A 7,166-nucleotide genomic window follows, 5' to 3' on the forward strand; every position below is an offset into this window, starting at 1 on the left:
ATGAGAATTTAAAACAATATCAGTTGTGGCACTGAAAAAGATCAAACTGAAGGGCAGTCAGTGTGTAGAATTATAACAATATCAGTTCTGACACTAAACAAGATAAAACTGAACAGCAGTCAGGGTGGAGAGTTACAACAATATCAGTTCTGAAAATGGGCAAGATAAAACTGAACGACAATCAACATGGAAAATTACAACAATATCAGTTCTGACACTGGACAAGATAAAAATGAATGACAATCGCTATGGATAATTAACAATAACAGTTCTGAAAATGGACAAGATAAAACTGAATGACAATCACTATGCAGAATTGCAATGATATCAGTTTTGACACTGGACAAGTTAAAACTCAACGACAATCAGTATGGAGAATTGCAATAACAATTCTGACAGTGGATAAGATAAAAATGAATGAGAATCAGAAGGGAGAATTACAACAATATCATTTCTGACACTGAACAAGATAAAACTGAAGGACAATCGGTATGGAATATTGCAATATTAATTTTGACTCTGGACAACATAGAACTGAACAACAATCAGTATGGAGAATTACAACAATATCAGTTCTGACAATGGACAAGATAAAACTGAACAACAATCATTATGGAGAATTACAACAATATCAGTTCTGACACTGGACAAGATAAAACTGAACAGCAATCAGTATGGAGAATTGCAATATCAGTTCTGCCAACGGACAAGATAAAACTGAACGACATTCAGTATGGAGATTTACTATTTAAGTTCTGACACTGGGCAAGATAGAACTGAATGACAATTAATGTGGAGAATTACTATCTTAGTTCTGAAATGAGCAAGATGGAGCTGAATGAACATCAGTATTGAGAATTAATATTGCAGTTTAGTTGACACTGAACAAGATAAAACTGAATGACATTCCATATGCATGGTGAATTAATCCTTAGGTTCTGGCACTGGCTAGAGCAGAAATTGTTTGTAATAATCTGTTGATCGATTACCGAGATGCTGTTTCGCATTGTAAATGACCTTTTATTGAAAAAAAGAGGAATACTCGAGGTGATGGCAAAACTTGGCTAAATGCAGCTTAATAGTAGTGTTCATGAGAAGTATTAAGTATTTTTGGCCTGTTATTGACATTGCTCCTTTTGTTTTCCTCTTCGTAGATATGGATGTGTTTCCAGCTTTTTTTAGATAATATTACCATCCTCTGTTTGCTTTGGAATGTTTTAGGAATAAAAATTAATTTGTGTTTGCTGTACATTGTGGTATTTCTTTTCTGTTACCTTTGCAGCCGTGTCACTGAAAACATTATTTTACGGCTGTAATGATATTTTTGTTATTTTTATAATGATAAGCCATGTATACATCCTGCATAGCAGGTGTAAACGGGGAGCGAATAGGGGGTATCCTTTCGCACGCAACGCTTATGCAGCGCTTTCTCTTGTGTCACTTGTATTTTCTTTGTATATACCAAGTGAATACAAGTGGGATATTCCAATGTATACCAAGAGAAAACGTTACATAACTAGTTTATATTTCATCACTAAGTTAGTTCAGAGGGTTAAGAACTCAGATTAACCAATCAAATTGCTTCATTGCTGGCACAATATTCCCTAAGTATTGGACCGGGCACTGTCCAGAATGATCCCCCACGATCACTGTTAAAGATTTTCGTTAGTGTTCTGGCGTTTCTGAAAGAGCTTGCTTTGATCACACGAAACACTCGTTATGTTTTCTTTCCAACTCTTTTTCCCTTCTGTTTTGTTTAACATCAGGCGCGAGTATGCGACTAGTCGGCTTTCAATCAGAATTGCGCGTTTGAAGTTTGCAATGTTTCTCCAGTTTGTGATCGTGGCATTTTTCTGAACATTTTCAGTTGCGTAATAAATCCCTTATTGACGAAGCTTGCAATTCTTGTTGCCTAATTACTTGTAGAAATTTATGGACGTCCGGCCCATTAAATCCCAGGCATTCTGGATAAAAGTCAAAGTAAATTTATGGCCACACATCGTTTAAAGAGTTGCGGTTTCCTTGACAGTATCACATCTGACAACGTCTCAGATGTTGAGTCTTGTCAGTGAGCTTGTATACGACATATCCAGTCATAAAAAGAGCCCTTAACCATTTTTGACCGTGATTATAGACGTCGCCCCCAATCAGTTTTGTAATGAATTTCAAACATTTCTTCTGGTTATTTATGGAAAAAACTCAACAACTCAACAATCAACCAATCAACCAACTTTGGGGCGATTTCCAAAAACCTGGGCGATATTTCCCAGCCCTAAAGACTCTAAACAAATTCGAGAAGACTTTGGTTTTCAATGAAATGGCCAGAAGAAAAAGTTTTGAACGCTTACTTATGAGCAGTCTGGCCGAAATAATAACTCCCTTAGTGACTATGACCAGAAAGTCGCCGCGACCGAGCTACGCGGAACGCGATTTTGACCAACTTTTAGTCGATTTCCTCTGGTCGATTTTTCTTCTGGTCAAAATCACGCTGCGCGTAGCCCGGTCTAGTCATAGTCACTAAGTGAGTTATTATTTTGGCCAGACTGCTGATAAGTAAGCGTTCAAAAATTTTTCGTCTGGCAATTTTCCTGAAAACCAATGTCTTCTAATATTAGTTTAGAGTCCTTAGGGCTGGGAAATATCGCCCAAGTCCCTGGTAATCGACCCAAAGTTGGTATAAATCGCTTTGCGCGTAGCTCGGTCTCGGCGACTTTCTGGTCATAGTCACTAAGTGTGTTAATATTTCGACCACACTGCTCATAAGTAAGCGTTCAAAACACCTTTTCTCGCCATTTCACTGAAAACCAAGGTCTTCTGGAATTAGTTTCGAGTCCCTAGGACTGGGAAATATCGCCCAAGTTCCTGGATATCGACCCAAACTTGGTAAAAATCGCGCTGCGCGTAGCCCGGTCTCGGCGACTTTCTAGTCATAGTCATTAAGTAAGTTAATATTTTGGCCAGACTGTCCATAAGTAAAACTTCAAAAATATTTTTCTGGTCATTTCACTGGAATCCAAAGTCTTCTCGAATTAGTTTAGAGTCCCTAGCGCTGGGAAATATCGCCCACGTTGTTGGAAATCCACCCAAAGTTGGTCAAGATCGCGCTGCGCGTAGTCCAATCTCGGCGACTTTCTGGTCATAGTTGCTAGGTGAGTTAATATTTTTGCTAGACTGCTACTAAGGAAGCGGTCAAAAATTCTTATCTGGCCATTTCTCTAGAAACCAAAGTCTCACTAAAATTAGTTTAAAGTCCCTAGGGCTGGGAAATATCATCCAAGTTCCTCTAAATTGACCCAAAGTTGGTCAAAATCGCGCTGCGCGTAGCCCGCTCTCGGCGACTTTCCAGTCATAGTCACTAAGTGAGCTAATATGTCGGCCAGACTGCCCATAAGTAAGCGTTCAAAAACTTTCCTTCTGGCCATTTCACTGAAAACCAAAGTCTTCTCGAATTAGTTTAGAATCCCTAGGGCTGGGAAATATCGCCCAAGTTCCTGGAATTCCACCAAAAGTTGGTCAAAATTGTAAAACAATAAAAATGCAAGCAAGATATAAATTCCCAACCATATTTATTCGTTGTAATAATGGGTAAAAAGGTAATGGTAATGTTTTAAGAAATAGGTGTTGGGTCATTCGAAATATAATATTGGAATACTTTAGGTGTTTGGGATACATTGACATTATGGACTTGCTCCTTGACTAGCTGATCAAATGTTGCCTTTCTTATCGTTGTTGTTGTATACGCAGGTGCTGCGTTTCCTAGGAACTAGTTCTTCGTACGTGTAAATTACTTGACTGTTGCTACACTGGAAATAGTGTCATGTAATCTAACTATTTTGAATATAGTATCTACTTAAATAAATTGTTAACTGATTCTTGTTAGACCTGTTAAAATACTTTGGTACATTTATGTTGAGGGCCATTAGGTTATCAGTTTTATTACTGTCAAATGCTACCCTAGTAAAACAAAGTCTTACTACTACTACTACTACTACTACTACTACTACTACTACTACTACGACTACTACTACGACTACTACTACCACTACTACTACCACTACTACTACCACCACCACTACCACCACCACTACCACCACCACTACCACCACCGCCGCCACCGCCGCCACCGCCGCCACCGCCGCCGCCGCCGCCGCCGCTGCTGCTGCTACACTACATGTTTTCGGGTCAGCTGCGTTGTTCAGCAACTCGTTTGTTTACTCGCGGGTGTCGATCGAGATAACAAAATAAAAATTGAAATCTAGATTTTGGAAGCGCTCTTTTTGGAATTAGACGCGTTAGAATCCTTAACTTTTTTTTAGTCTCCTGTCCAATTTTTCAGAATTTTCAACAATAACTTTTATTACAGATCCTGGCACTTTTCCTTGATTTTAATTTGTAAACTTATTCTTGATAATTGTTATATTGAACGTGCTGATTTATTTGGATCATACACCCTATGCTTGATAGTGGAAATTCAGAAATGAAAAGATTTTTCACAAAGTGAATTCTGCGAATTCATGCTAGTAGAACACTGCGCATGTACTGACATCAGCGTTAATTTTCGAATTAGACGAATTAGACAGCTGATTGACAGCACGGGTGTGATCCAGATAAACGAGCGCGGGCCAAACCTACGCATCAGAGTTGTAGTAATCGCTGTAATCAATCAAGAGTGGCAGTAGGGAAATGTTGTCAGTATTGCAATGAAGTCATCAATGGTGGAAATAAAAAGCGAGGTAACCAAACAAAGAGTGTTTAAGTGATCGGCTAATTTCCCCAAGGTCGCTTTAACAAGCTGGTGGAGTTCCAGTTTCGGTGCCCGACGGCCCGGATTTTGTGTCGAAAATCCGATCAGTGGATGACTAGACGTGGCTATGGCCGTAATGTTTTAACCGGACCACTCCGGTTACCAACTGCTCGACCGTGGATGTTGTAATTAACATCATCATCATATGCAGACGGTGGATTAAACGCCAACATTAACGTTTACAGTCGCTGTCTAAAGGGAACTGAGACAAAAAATAAACAGAACTGAACATTGAGGGTTAAGTTCCAAGAAGTAGAAGCCGACGCGTGCGTGTCTTTCTTTTACGGAGTTACTTGCAGAACTAAGAGAAACAGGACAAGCTGAGTCAAGCCAAGTCAAGCCAGGACAAGCCAGGAAATCAACCCGCCAGATGGAGTGTAAGGCCTACTGATGTTGCGTATTCATTATTCCTTTTTCGTAACCTTTTCTAGCACCCTATGTTAGTTTTAAATAATATGTTTGTTAGTACTTACGTACTTGTGCTACTGTTCGTTGTGGTGATCCAATTCTGTTATCTTTTAGTTAAAAGTTTGCACCGACATTTAATTGGGATTGATAGGAATGGTGGTTGTTGCAATTTATGCCACCCAGGCCTAAAGCCTCTAAAAGGATCGTTACGCGTTCTCAAATACATCAGGCACAGCTGATTGAAACGCACAGAGAAAGTAATATTTGCGTTTGTCCTGTATCCGGTATCATGAATGCTGCCCAAAAAGAAGAATTTAAAGCCTTCTTTACCTCTTTTCTGACGACAATAAAAGGCGATCTAGAAAAAGAAGCGCATACGACACGCACACAATTAGATTCTCTACAAAATAAGATTGACCAAAAAGCAACTAGTCATGATCACGGCTTGAAGCCAGAAATTTTTGATGGAAATCCTATAGCGGACGCGTCAGTATGGTTGGAGAATTTTCGTCGCATAGCCAAATTAAATAATTGGTCGGAGTTGCAACTTGATGCTTTTTCACTCTATTTGCGGGGCATTGCGCACGCCTGGTTTGTCACATTAGCTGAGGAAACTACCAGCCCTTAAACGGCTCTTTTTGATGCGTTTCGCGCACGTTTTGGCTCTGGCCCACAGGATTGGATTTTAAGCCAACAATTAAGTGCGCGTAAACACGCTCCAAACGAGCCCATCGACGATTACATTACTGATATTACGCGCCTATGCAAACGATTAAAATTGTCTGACGTAGAAACAGTGAGATATTTTATTGAGGGATTACAGGGCGACCTTCAAGCTTATGTGTCACTATAGGTAGGCCAAAGACGTTTCAGGAGGCCGAGTGTCAAGCGTATGAAGGACATCGTCAATCGCCGCCAGGCTGCTTCAAATACTCAATCTGTGTTAACGAAAATGCAAACCACGTTTACTAAATTCCTGTAGCAACCTTCAAATACTTGAACAATGCGGTGATAGCCGCCGCTGCGCCAGCTCCAGGTCCTTCAGCTGCTGAAAAGAAACTGGACGAATTGTCCAATGACATTAAAACACTCCAAAAACAACAACAGCGTCAGCAGCAGCACATAAACGCAACTTATGCTATGGCTGCTTATGATGATCAGCCTCCTGGGACATCGCGCCCTTTTCAACCTAGTAATTGGCAGGGGCCAAACAGTCAACTGGACCAGTTACAGCGACGGTTAACATATTTAGAGAGTGTTTTAAGGCGGTATCAGAATCCGCGCCATTCCGCCAATCGCTCATATGACCGATCTTACAGAGGCTGGAATGATGAATATAGTAATGAATTCCGTATTCACCCCTTCTACAATCGACGTTCTATGTTAGCCATAGAGGAACCACCAAATTCCAACCAGGGAAACGCCTAAGGACTCTTGTTGGTACCCCAAGAGTCCGTTTTGGCAGAACAAAATTATTTAAATATTATAGACAAGGTTTTCGAAGAGCAACTAGAAACAACAATCAAGTTAGTTATAAGCCCAGAAATTGTGTTACCACTATAGATAGCAGATTCTCTCCAAGACATTCGGTTGCTCGACATAATGTTTCTACTTGTAAAACAGGTGTAAATAGTATTGATGATATTCGTACGGAATCGCCAATTGTAAATAGTCACAATCGCCTTGATGACAGTTTTTCGGACTCGCCTATTTCGGATATCGTGGTAATCCCGGGACCACCATATCCTACTAAAAATATCGTGTCTGAAACACAGTCTAGGGAATCTTTATGTCCGCTTTCTTCGGCGACGAAAAATAGTAATCACAGTATAACTTTTGATAATACATGTTGAGAAAATTAAATACAGTTACCAAATTGAACCAGAGTTCTCAACATACGAGACGCAATAAAAGAAAGGTTAACAGAAATACACAAGTGAAAGTGCGCAAATAT

At 39.9% G+C, this 7,166-nt stretch overlaps 1 pseudogene; it reads left to right on the forward strand.

Annotated features, from left to right (window-relative positions):
• Positions 1-5,501: 5,501 nt before the first annotated feature.
• On the forward strand, positions 5,502-6,684 carry LOC149105954 (uncharacterized; annotated as a pseudogene).
• The last annotated feature ends 482 nt before the right edge of the window (positions 6,685-7,166 follow it).

The sequence above is a fragment of the Orbicella faveolata genome, unplaced genomic scaffold, assembly GCF_042242905.1.
Source record: "Orbicella faveolata isolate gen_17 unplaced genomic scaffold, um_ofav_v1 contig_3, whole genome shotgun sequence".
In the NCBI taxonomy this organism is placed as follows: domain Eukaryota; kingdom Metazoa; phylum Cnidaria; class Anthozoa; order Scleractinia; family Merulinidae; genus Orbicella; species Orbicella faveolata.